A 13,350-nucleotide genomic window follows, 5' to 3' on the forward strand; every position below is an offset into this window, starting at 1 on the left:
AATTGTCAAGGAATGGGCGGTAGACTCGATTCATGAGGTCCATAAATGCAGCAGGGACATTTGTTAGACCGAAGGGCATCACAACAAATTCATAATGACCGTAACGAGTTCGGAAAGCAGTCTTAGGAATGTCCTCATCTCGGACTTTGAGTCGATGATAACCGGATCTCAGATCTATCTTTGAAAAGTAACTAGCCCCTTGAAGCTGGTCAAATAGATCATTGATTCGGGGAAGTGGATACCAGTTTTTGATGGTGAGCTTATTCAGTTTCTTATAGTCAATGCACATCCTATAGGATCCGTCTTTCTTTTTAACGAAAAGAACCAGAGCTCCCCATGGAGAGAAGCTTGGTCTTATGAATCCTTTATCCAAGAGTTCACTCAGTTGGCTTGATAATTCTTGCATTTCGGCGGGAGCCAACCTATAGGGTGATTTGGCGATCAGAATGGCTCCAGGCACTAGATCGATTCAAAATTCGACTTGCCTTTGTGGGGGTATTCCCGAAAGATCTTCTGGAAACACATCCGAGAAGTCACATGCCACTGGAATGTTTTGAATGTTCACTTCCTTTTTGGTTTTATCCACCACATGAGCAAGGAATGCGTAGTTCTTCTTATGTAGACACTTTTGTGCCTTGATAACGAGATAAGGCGAAGGTTTGTGCCGGGTTTATCTCTGTAGATTATTAGGGTTTCGTGATTAGGAAGATGAAGGCAAACGACCTTCTCGTGACACATATTATCGGCATGATGGGGGCTTAACCAATCCATGCCAATTATCACATCAAAACTCCTGATATTTACAAGCATCAAATCTATTTGGAAAGAGTGGTTGTTTAGTGTTAATGTGCATCCTATATAGATGTCTTTGGTTGTTTCAGTTTTCCCATTAGCCATTTCCTCAGTGAAGGCTTCATTGAGCTTCTGGGGTTGTTGATTTAGCAAGTATTTGAATTTAGTACTGACGAAACTTCGCTCCGACCTGCTATCAAATAAGATGCATGCGTACGAGTTGTTAAGTAGGAACGTACCGGTCACAACGGCTGGGTCCTGAACTGCTTCACCCTGACCCATTGTCAGCACTCTCCCTGCTGCTCCTGCCCCTTGATTGTTTGCGTTGAGGAAATTACGCCTAAAATGCCCGATTCTCCCACATCCGTAACAGGTATGACTGGCCTCAGCATTGGTGTTGTTGTTGTTGTTGTTGTTATTGTTGTGGTTGTTATTGTTGTTGTTGTTGTTTGGCACCTGGTTTTGTTGAAGTTGAGCCCTATAATACTTTGCTGTATGGCCTTTCCGGTTGCACCTTGTACAAATCATCTCTCTACATTCCCCTTGATGGTGAAAGTTGCATTTGTTACATTTGGGGAGACTTCCTGAGTACTGCTTTGGGGCATTTGGCGTGGATGAGGTTGGAGCATGTGGTGTGGTGGTAGCTTGATTTGCAGCATGGACAGTCACAGTTTGTTGTTTCTTTGATGACTCGGAGTTCTATTTTCCCTTTCGCTTGTTGTTTTTCCCTTTCTTGCTCTCACCTTCTTTCTTAACCTTCGCTTCTACTGTTTTGGCACCCCTTTTGTTGCCATGATCATACAATTTCTTAGCCAGTCTCTTGGCGCTATCAAACGTCTCAGGGTTTTCCAGAATGACATTTCCTTGGATAGGTGCAGTCAATCCCCAGATAAACCTCTCAATCTTTTTCCCTTCTGAGGTGATCGTTATGGGACACAAAAGAGATAGCTCACTAAACCTGGATATGTATGCATCGATATCAAAGTTTTGAACCGTGAGGTTCCACAGTTCTTGTTCCATCTTCTGAATTTCACCTCTGGGACAGTATTCTGCCAACATCATTTCCTTAAGCTCTTCCCAGGGCATCGCGTTCGCCACCAGGAGTGTCATGGCCTCTACGTGGCCATTCCACCAGGAGAGAGCTTGATCAATGAATGTGCAGGCTGCAAACTTGACCTTGCACCCATCTGGACACCCGTAGATTTCAAAAACTGATTCTACTTTCTCAATCCATCGCTTCAGGGCTATTACGCCTCCTGCTCCATTAATGGCTCGAGGTTTGGCGTTGGTGAAATCCTTGTAGGTGTAAGTTCGTGTGGGTCCGTGGTTTGTTCCTTGATTCATGCTCCCGACTCCCTGTCTGTTGCCTTCTCCGTTGTTTCCGTTGCGAATCTGCGCAAGTGCTACAGTGACCGCAATAGACAATGCTGCCTGGAATGCAACTGAGTTTATTTCAGGCGGGGTTGGTGTTGTGTTGTTTCCACGGTTGGGTCTTTGAGGCATCTTTCTGTCACAGAACGAAAAAATGTTGAGTGCATATTGTTTTGCGAGTTTAGAATTCCATAGAAACGGCGTATTGAGTGTGTATTTAAGTAATTCCATGCATTATCATAAAACAAGGAAATAAAACACATAGCAGATAACAACATCATGATAAAAACATAAAGCATTTTCATTAATACTAATTGTTTTGACACATAAATTTTTTCCAGAAGGCATACGGTACATGGAGAAATATAAAATCCGGCAGCATGACGCCCCTATGAGTAGTGTGATCACTTAAACATAAGGTCGATAGTACATAAAGTAGCATACATACAAAGGAAACATGACAATACTAGTAAGCGAGGGGCGAATCCTAATCGTGACGGGATGCATAGTGATATCATATCCCAAAATGTCGTGCTACTAAAGTAGCCATCTCGGTCATTTCTCTAATGACCTCATCCCTTTCCCGTTCCGCTTGCACAACTCGCGTCTCCATTGTCTGCAACTGTTGTCGAGGAGCGGTAATTTCCTCTTCCGAAGAGTGAGTTCTACTAGTGGAGTCCCTCGGTGGTATAGGGTGGTCTTGCTGCACTCCTGCGGTAAGGGGCTCGTTGAGAACTTCCTCACGTCCTTATCGTCCTCCTTGTCATCATCAATCTCGTCAAACTCAGAGTCCATATTTGTATACTCCTCACCCTCACGGTCAGAGACTGCCTCTTGTCCTACCACGGGGTCTTCTTCAATCTTTGTGTGAGCCACTAGGTTCTGATAGAATTGAATACCATGATGTGCTTCGTCCATGGTGGTTGTGCGAGAAACTAGGGGTGAGAAGTGTAAGAGGGGTGGGAGATGTTGTAAAATTTTTAATCACGTATGCACATAGTATTTCCAAAAATACTCCTATAGTATTTTAATTATTTATGTTTAAATTCCTGAGAAGTTTTGAATATGTGGTGAGTTTCTAGGTTAACTTCCCACCATAATTACCCCCAAACACATGTTGGTCATATTTTGAATAAATATAGTTCATCAGGCTATATTTACCCCCAACATGACTACATAACGGCCCGAGTTTAATCACAATGTTCCGTTTCCCTTAGAGACTTTTAATGTTAAAGTTTTAATGCATGCACTTTATTCAGAGTGTTTTAGTCCCATTGTATTTATAGTTGCGTATCATATATGGTTAGATATGCTAGTTTACTATAAACAATGCTCTGATACCAATATGTCACACCCCGAACCAGACGGCGGAAACGTCCGGGGGCTCGTGTGACTATAAATTGAAATATCATCACAATGAATATACATGAAACAGAACACAATCGTCACCAACATTACATATTACAACTGACATTGTTCACATCAAGTACATTGTTTTACATTCATTAATTCGAAAATATAAATTGTACGATAGTTGACACGTACATACAAGAAATCCCAAAATACTCTTGATGGTTCTTCAGCTTAACGATTACCCGAGAATACAAGTTATTTTGAAAACGGTCAACATATATAATGATGGTGAGTTCATAAGCATGTTTGATTGAAAAACTTTGTATTGGTTGCGTAACCCAGAAAATCCGATATTTTCTATAAAATTCTTTGAAAAAGATGTAATGACTTAAGTATAGATGTATGTGTGATTTTCATTGAAAAATCATGTGTAAATGAAAATTCCAAATTCCTTGTATTATATCTATTATGAGAAAAAGGTAATGATTAATAGTGTTTCCCCCAGCAAATCCGATATTTTCTGATTTATAAAAGTGTTATAGTTCTTGCATCGTCGTATAAGTTGTTTTGTATCGACACGATTGAAGAGTTTAATCTCCGAAATGTTAAGATGGTGTTGGATCTCTATGTGAGCCGTTATAACCATGATGATAATGACTAAATTGCCCGTCTTGGCATTTTTCCAAACGCCGGTATTTGAACAAGTTTTTGTCGCCCTAGACTGGCCTAGTCTAGCTGTAGCGAACAACTAAGGCGTGGGGGGTCACCCCGTATAGATCTATACATAAACTCTCGCTCTCCCTCCAGGAGACTCTGATTATAACTACAGACTACGACCATACACTCAGTGATGTCAACCGACAAGTCCCACTAGATCCCAAATATTTCCACATTCATATGTATAACGTTATATGTATTTAGTTTACAAACACTAGTTGATATATGGATGTGAAATGATAAAGCCCAACAAAACATGCAAAACGTCACTTGTGGCGCATTAGATATGTAAGTTGTTTCAAGGCTTGTTAGGCATGTAGAATGACACTTAAGGCCCATCAAGCATACAATGAATAGTTCAAGCCCAATTATCATGTAAATGGGCCACTAAGGCCCAATAAACATGTAAAGGATAATTTAGGCCCATTAAGCATGTAATTGGGTCACTAAGGCCCAACAAACATGAAATGAATATATTGGACCCATTAATAATGCAAAGGGATCACGAAGGCCCAATAAGAATGTTTAGGAAACAGTAGGCCCAATATTCGCTCCCTTATTGTATTTCGTTTGTTTATTATAGTATGGTTCATTTAGTTGGAAAAATTTATTCATACCGTTATAAAAATCTAGTGTACTGTTATAAAGTTATTTCTAGCATGATACGTCAAAATTTTGAACTTGTTTTTAATAAAATTACACTTTAGGTCCCCTAAGAACTAAATTAACATTTAGAGGCTTATTTTTACATAAAATGTCATTTTTGGCCCATTTTAATTAAAAATAACATTTTAGTCCATCAATTTATAAAAAATTGCATTTTTGCCCCAAATGTTTAGTAATTTACGGATTCGGCCCAAAATACATATTTTGAAATTTTCGACCCATTTTTATAGAAAAATTACATTTTCAGTCCCTTATTTGCGCAAAATAACATTTTAGGCCCCATTTTTGCAAAATTAACATTTTTGCCCCAAATTTTGAGATAAGTGTCATTTTCAGCCCCTAATCTCGTTTATTCTCATTTTTGGCTCAAGTTTTGTGTAAATAACATTTCAATCCCCAAAGATTTATATTTTTGCAATTTTGGGCCTAATAATCCGTGAGGCCCTTATTAAGGCCCAAAATGCTAAATTTTTGACTTTTGACCCTTAGGAAAATATGGTTGTTATAAAAGCTCCTTTTCAAGCTAATTATACCCTTTTAGCCCCTATAAAATAATGGGTGTCACTCTTTACCTGAAACTTTTGTTTATTTGCCAAAAATGATTCTTACACAAGATTTTGTTTTGTTTTTCACAACTTAGTCATTTATGATACTTTTAACTTTGTAGTATGATGTCTATGGTGTTTTTGTTTAAGAATCTCACTTGTTTTTGTTAGAAATTTATAGATCCATCGAGTTTAGCACACAAACACAACAAAAAGTCAAGAAAAATCACACATATCATGCATAAATGTATAGATCTACACATAAATACTTGTATTCTCCCCCAAAAACATGTAAAAACCGAAAAAAGGGGTATGAACTCAGCTTTGCTTGTTGTTCTCGATTTTGAAGAAGAAATGGAGAGATCTTGGCCTTTAGCAAGCCTTCTTGAGTGATTTTCGAACTTAGTAAGTTTCTAAGAGCATGATCATGGAGTAAGGCTATGTAAGAAGGTGTTCTTAATGTTAAAATGGAAGAAGATGTTTATGTTTGACAACAACTTACCAAAGGTTGAAAACACTTGATGAAGATCCTAGAAACACAAGCAAAAATTTCGAGATCCTTGGTGGAAGAAGGATGATCTTAAGAGTGTTTGGAGAGGATTTGAAAGTGTGTGTGTGTGTGTGTTAGCTCTCGACCGAGAGGGTAAGAAGAGAGGGGAGATAAGATGTGATGGATGCTTAGGAGTATGAGCTTTGTATTTGCTTAATGAGTAATTAGCTTGGAGAACCACCATGCAATTGTGATGTGTCAGTGCATGGTAATTCTCTTATTTCCATTTTTTTACATGTATATAAATATACACATCTAGTGGGCCGAGAAAGGGAAAGAATGGAGGGGCTTTGGCCTCTTTTTGATTTGGTTCGAGTTTATGAGGTCCATAGAAAGAGGCTTTCGGGCCATTGGGCCTTAGGAAAATATGGTTGTTATAAAAGCTCCTTTTCAAGCTAATAATACCCTTTTAGCCCCTATAAAATCGTGGGTGTCACTATTTACCCGAAACTTTTGTTTATTTGCCAAAAATGATTCTTACACAAGATTTTGTTTTGTTTTTCACAACTTAGGCATTTATGATACTTTTAACTTTGTAGTATGATGTCTATGGTGTTTTGGTTTAAGAATCTCACTTGTTTTTGTTAGAAATTTATAGATCCATCGAGTTTAGCACACAAACACAAAAAAAAGTCAAGAAAAATCACACATATCATGCATAAATGTATAGATCTACACATAAATACTTGTATTCTCCCCAAAAACATCCAAAAACCGAAAACAAGGGGGTATGAACTCAGCTTTGCTTGTTGTTCTCGGTTTTGAAGAAGAAATGGAGAGATCTTGGCCTTTAGCAAGCCTTCTTGAGTGATTTTCGAACTTAGGAAGTTTCTAAGAGAATGATCATGGAGTAAGGCTATGTAAGAAGGTGTTCTTAATGTTAAAATGGAAGAAGATGTTTGTGTTTGATAACAACTTACGAAAGGTTGAAAACACTTGATGAAGATCCTAGAAACACAAGCAAAAATTTCGAGATCCTTGGTGGAAGAAGGATGATCTTGAGAGTGTTTGGAGAGGATTTGAAAGTGTGTATGTGTGTGTGTTAGCTCTCGACCGAGAGGGTAAGAAGAGAGGGGAGATAAGATGTGATGGATGCTTAGGAGTATGAGCTTTGTATTTGCTTAATGGGTAATTAGCTTGGAGAACCACCATGCAATTGTGATGTGTAAGTGCATGTTAATTCTATTATTTCCATTTTTTACATGTATATAAATATACACATCTAGTGGGCCGAGAAAGGGAAAGAATGGAGGGGCTTTGGCCTCTTTTTGATTTGGTTCGAGTTTATGAGGCCCATAGAAAGAGGCTTTCGGCCCATTGGGCCTTTAGGTGTGTTCACGACCCAATGGAGTTTAATTAAATAGGTTTAGGGTCCATTAGGGCTATTAGAAATTGTTGTGGCCCAAATTGGCCCATTAGGGGTAAACTAATCCATTTTAGGCCCATCATGTCCCAAAATGTTGAGTTTTATGAATGTGGGTCCATTTAGATCTCATTTAGGGTTTCTAGGCCCAAAATAGTCAATTTGGATACTTATTGGTCCATTAGGCCCAATAAGAATGTCTTAGACCATAATAGAATTGAACCGGAGTATTTAGAGTTTCAAACTCTTTGTTGAACATGAGAGATGTATTTAAATGGGCATTGATTGATATTTACTTAGAGTACATGCTTTACAATAGTTGAATGATTACATGAGAATAGAATTTTCCTAGCTAAAATGCTTGTTGCGACACATTCTCGTGCTTTGCCACTTTGCATGCAACGGCTTTCAAAGCGGCATGCCCTGTTGTGAAACCCCCACTCCTCAAATTGACGAGAGGAGAGACCCCAGTAAGATCCACACAAACCTGCTTTCCTCCTACTCATCTAAAGACCAAAATGTCAGCCGCTCTAAGTGTGGATCTTCCATCATGTGGGTCCGTCAAAAAGTTAATTGGTGGGCAAGCATGTTAAAATCATTTATAAGGTCTCTTAATTTTTCTTATACAATATCAAATACTTTTTCTTTTTCTTTATTATTATTGTTATTTCCATATTATTATTATTATTATTATTATTATTATTATACTATATATTAAAATTATCCAACGTTAGCTAAGTAAAATGGCTAAAGAATTAGCGGAAATAGTCTCTTGATGGTCTAACTTTTCAAAAGCATTTTTTTCTAAGAATGGGATGGTCATTCTCTTATATGAAGTTGTCTGACTTTTCAAAAGCATTTTCTAGGAGTGGGATGGTCAATGGTGGTCGTCGCCGGACAGTCTTACTCACAATACGTGTCCGCTTCTCATTCTCCACCGTTTTGCTCTCCAATCAAAGTGTTACAGATTATCATCTCTCTCGATCAAAGACTATTCGCTACTTCCAACCGCTTTGCAATTAGAGCATCGTCCCTCTTTCCTTTTTTTTTCTCTCTCCACCCGATTGTTCACTTCTACATGTTCCTAATTTTCCAGATACCAACAACGGTGGCGCTTCTCTGAAGTCACCTTTTGACTGATATGTTCAACCAGTCGGAAGGAAAGGGAACCAGAGGCCACCTCCTTGCCGCCGATTGTGGCTGGAGAAATCGACTGATATGGTCGATTTCTACTACTATTGGAAGTCTCGAAGCCGGTGCCTCCATCGACCGCTACTGCATCTTCGTTCCATCCCCGGACCAACAACGAGAGCACCACTTTTCTCAGCAAACGAAACCTAAACCTTACTTCACATAACAAATAGACCAGGTTTGTTTTTTTTTTCTTTATGTCTCTTACCACATTCCAACTTCACCATCGAGGAAGCACCTTTCAAGGCAATATTATCGGCTACGCCCAAATCGATTCAATCTCTGATTATACTCGATAGTTTACTTTTGAGTTGTTTGATTTTGATTTTCAGATAGAATCCAATTGCTTTATCTCCAAGAAGAATTAGACATTTGTCTTGTGTGTACGCTATTTAATTTCCGACTCTATTTTTACCCAAACCATTTCTAATTGGTGATTGCTATAATTAAAACACACCTCTCATTATATGCTTAGTTGTCAATTTTGATGTCTACTGTGTTGTAAACACAATTTATATTGCTAGGTCATGAATGCATGCAATTGGAGGTTTCAGCTGCAATCAGCTTTGATTATTTGTGGAAGATATCATTGAAGATGCAGAGCATGGAAGCTAGGATTCCCATTCCAGTTGCACTAGCACAAGGTCATTGGAATTTACTATTTTGTAAATTTATTATATAAGTCAGTACGAATAACAACAACTTTAAACTCTGTGTATACTCCTGACTTTCAAGCAAATTAGTTTTGTTTCCCCTTCTATTACCTTTTCTTTACTATTTTGTTGCGTTGCAGAGACCGGTTCTGATTTCTCCGATCATTCTAATCAATGATTGATTTCCGATTTCCGACGAGTACGTGTTTCGGTTAAATTTAGATTGCAATTTTGTTTCGTACAATTATATTAAAGTTCTAGATGTTCCTTTTCAATTTAGTAAACAACATGCATTCGACTTCACCCTCTATTGATTTCTGAATTTTTTTTTCAGTAACAAGCAACTGATTTGAGGTAAAATAGGGTTATTTTGTAACACTGAATTATGGAGTAGAGAATGGTTAGATTGAACACTGAAACCGAAAAATCTACAGGTCAGGAGAAAGAAATTTCAATCGGCCCTTTGGAGGTAGTGGACACAGATGCCAATGTTGATTTCCCTACTTGGAAACAATGTTGGATTCCCCCACTTGGAATTGGAAGAAAGCAATACAACTTGGATGTGTTAAAAGTAGGTAAAAGGGGTATTTTTGCCTCTTCTCAAGGCTTACTTTTCAGATCAACATCATACCTCATAATTCTTTTAAGTGTTTGATAGCAGTTCATGAATCGATTTTAAAGTTGGCAGTTGTTTATTGCATTCATAGAACTCATAAAGCTCTTTATTTTTTCATATGTACTTTTTTTATTTGTTTGATGTATTTTAGGTGTCAAAGGTTGTCATGACCAGTTTCCAGTAATTGTCATTGAATGAAGACCTAACATCAATACTTGAAACTTTTTTTTGGGTTTACTTTTAAAGATCTGATTCGTTTGCTAAATTCATTTTGCTCTTCCTTCTGTACAGGTGGTTCTTCCATTATGAATGCAAGTTGCACAATTGAAAGCACAACTTTATAAGATCAGAAGATCAGCCACCAAAGGGATATTAATCACAGGACTTACACATAATGGATCTGGGATTTTAGCAAGTTAGGTAAAAAATTTTTGCTAACCTGGTGTTTATTAACTTTATTTTGGTGATCTTGAATGGGTAATGAAGAATGACCATTTTACCCTTACTTTCAAATAAAGAAAACCGACTAACCCAACTACATAAGCCCCAAATCAGATTCAAACAATAATCATATCAGTTTCTATTGGTGAAGTTAACCGCATGACCACTATATTGCCATTAACTCATTTTAATGAATATACCTCTTTCCTTCAAATTGTCATTTATGTTGGTGGTAATTAAAGGTTGTGTAATTTAGCTTTTCATTTAATGGATTGGATAAAAATCTTAATGATACTTCAACTTTTTTAGTTTTTTTTGGTCATTCAATGGGAACCATCACCCTCCAGGAAATTAATTAGAAAACTGAAGCACTAAGGTAAATAACATGAATGCTATGAACCAATTGAATTTCTACTTTAATTAGTAAAACCAGAACACACAAGTCACAAACACATCATTTTGCGACATTTGGCTATTTTACCCTTTTGTGAAGCCACATTAATGTGTAGTTTTGTGATGTGTTAGGTACACACCGGAAAGCATGGGCAATCACACTTGTATGTTATAACATAGGGTATGAATGCCATAAGAAATCTATTTTTTCATGGATATTAGATTTGATATATTTTCCTTAATTCTGATTATTGTTACAAGATTGTACTTTGAAAGTTCTATTTATTTGGGCTGCCTTTTAAAAGTACATTGCTAATATGTGCTAACATGCATAGATTTTATATAACATCCTTCTCAATTACTATGTATTCCGACCCCCGCCGACCCCGCGCAACGCGGGGGAATCTTTTCTAGTTATTATTATTATTATTATTATTATTTCCATTATTATTATTATTGTTATTATTATTATTATTATTATTTCCATTATTATTATTATTTATTATTATTAATTCCATTATTATTATTATTATTACAATTATATTAATGTTATTATTACCATTATTATTATTATTATTATTATTATTATTATTATTATTATTATTGGTATCAGTTGGGAACCATACGTCAATAAAAATAAAGAGTAATACAATTTGTTTGTAATTACCTATGAATTTTTTTTATTTTTCATTTTCCATTCACCAGACATCTATAAAAATAAAGAATAATATAATTAATAATACTAAAAATTAATAATTGAATTATTTTTAGAATATTACTATAAAAAAGTTGATTTATCTTCTAAAAAAACATTTTCGTTGGAAATCCATTGGTGAATACCGACAGATCGCCTAAGTCTACAATTTCATTTACAATCCGTCGGTATTTACTAACGGATTTCCGACAAACCTGTTCTAATGTTCGAAATTTTGACTTAGCAGTTGTGGGTTATTTCTTGTGAATAACAAATATCAACAAAACACTTACAACAATTAAGTGTCCACCACCACCTATGTTGATGAACAAGGTCTATTCTGTGACACATTTGTCAAACCCTTCCTTTAAAAAATAAGTTTCAATATGACCGAATCAAGCTCTTGGTGTGTAGGCATTGGTTAGCTACCTTTTAATACCCTCTTTTTCAAAGAACATCTTAAAATCAGACTCTCCTCCCTTGATTCGCAGACATTTGATGAATTAACTATCTCTTTCTCAATTAATAAACAATGAACAAACTATAACAAATTTAGTCATACAACCGTAAATATCCTCGGGAACCTATGTATTAAAATGTTAAGCATACAATTAGTAACGACCCCTAATGGAGTACACGGATGTTCGTATGTGTATATTAGCTATAATTTGGAAAATGTATAATAATTGATTTATAATACACATATGATAAATATATAAGCGAAAAAACGACGTTTTTTGCTCGAAAACTTGAAATTAGAATTGAAATGTCGGTTCTAAAGGTGTATGTATGTGTATATAAGCTATAATTTTGTAATAATTTGGTGAATATATAGTAATTGATGTATCATATGTGTGTGAGATAAAAAAGCGGATAAAACGACGTATTGTGCTCGAAAACAAGAAAGTTAGAACTTTTCCGACGGAAATCTGTCGGTACTTACCGACGGATTAGCGACAGAATATCATCATCCATCGCTAATCTGTCGGTAACTACCCACGGATTTTCGACGGACCTTTTCTAATTTCCCATTTTTCGAGCACCATACGTGGTCTTTTCTGATTTTTTTTCTTGACACACTTATAATACATCAATAACTACACATTTGATAAATTATAGCTGATATACATATATGTACATCCATGTACATCTTCGGGACCAACGTTTCAATTCTAATTTTCAAGTTTTCAGCGACCAAACATGGTTTTTATCGCTATATCTTTTCTTACACCTTTCTTATACACCAATTAATACACATTGAACAAATTATAGTAAATTTAGTACATACAACCGTATACACCATCGGGATCCCATGTATTACAATGTTAAAGCATAAGATCTTTAGTGGGGATCCGATAGTCTACATGGATGTTCGTATATGTATATTAGCTATAATTTCGTAAATATATAGTAATTGATGTATGATATACGAGTGAAAAAAACAAAGAGGGAAAAACGATGTATGTTGCTGGGAATGTCGAAAGTTAAGACATGTTTGTCGGAATTCCGTCGGTGTTTACCGACGGATTAGCAACAGAATATCATCAGCTGTTGCTAATCTGTCGGTAATTACCGATAGATTTCTGACGGATCTGTTCTAATTTCCCACTTTTCGAGCACTATATGTCGTTTTTTCCGATTTCTTTTTCTCACACACATATAATACATCAATAACTACACATTTGATAAATTATAGTTGATATACACATACGTACATCCATGTACACCTTCGGGACCAACTTTTCAATTATAATTTTCAAGTTTTCGGGGACCAAACATGGTTTTTATCTCTTTATCTTTTCTTACACCTTTGTTATATTAATTGAACAAATTATAGTAAATTTAGTATATACAACTATATACACCATCGGGATCCCATTTATTAGAATGTTGAAGCATAAGATCTTTAGCAGGGCTCTGTTAGTGTGCATTGATGTTCGTATATGTATATTAGCTATAATTTCTTAAATATATAGTAATTGTTGAATAATATATGTGTGATAAA

The 13,350-nt window shown here is 36.2% G+C and overlaps 1 long non-coding RNA gene across 11 annotated transcripts; it reads left to right on the top strand.

Moving 5' to 3' along the window:
• Window positions 1-8,187: 8,187 nt before the first annotated feature.
• LOC145074951 (uncharacterized) lies at window positions 8,188-10,955 on the top strand. 11 transcript variants are annotated; one of them, XR_013692215.1, is made up of 6 exons: window positions 8,189-8,726; window positions 8,881-8,931; window positions 9,073-9,192; window positions 9,342-9,772; window positions 10,109-10,237; window positions 10,784-10,955. It is a non-coding gene; the product is annotated as an uncharacterized LOC145074951 (long non-coding RNA). The 11 variants fall into 11 exon arrangements; XR_013692214.1 differs by having other exon boundaries at window positions 8,197-9,192; window positions 9,342-9,400; window positions 9,536-9,555; window positions 9,636-9,772; XR_013692208.1 differs by having other exon boundaries at window positions 8,188-8,726; window positions 8,881-9,192.
• Window positions 10,956-13,350: the final 2,395 nt, after the last annotated feature.

This window comes from Lactuca serriola, chromosome 9 (genome assembly GCF_051521515.1).
Source record: "Lactuca serriola cultivar US96UC23 chromosome 9, Lser_US96UC23_V15, whole genome shotgun sequence".
NCBI classification, from domain to species: Eukaryota; Viridiplantae; Streptophyta; class Magnoliopsida; order Asterales; family Asteraceae; genus Lactuca; species Lactuca serriola.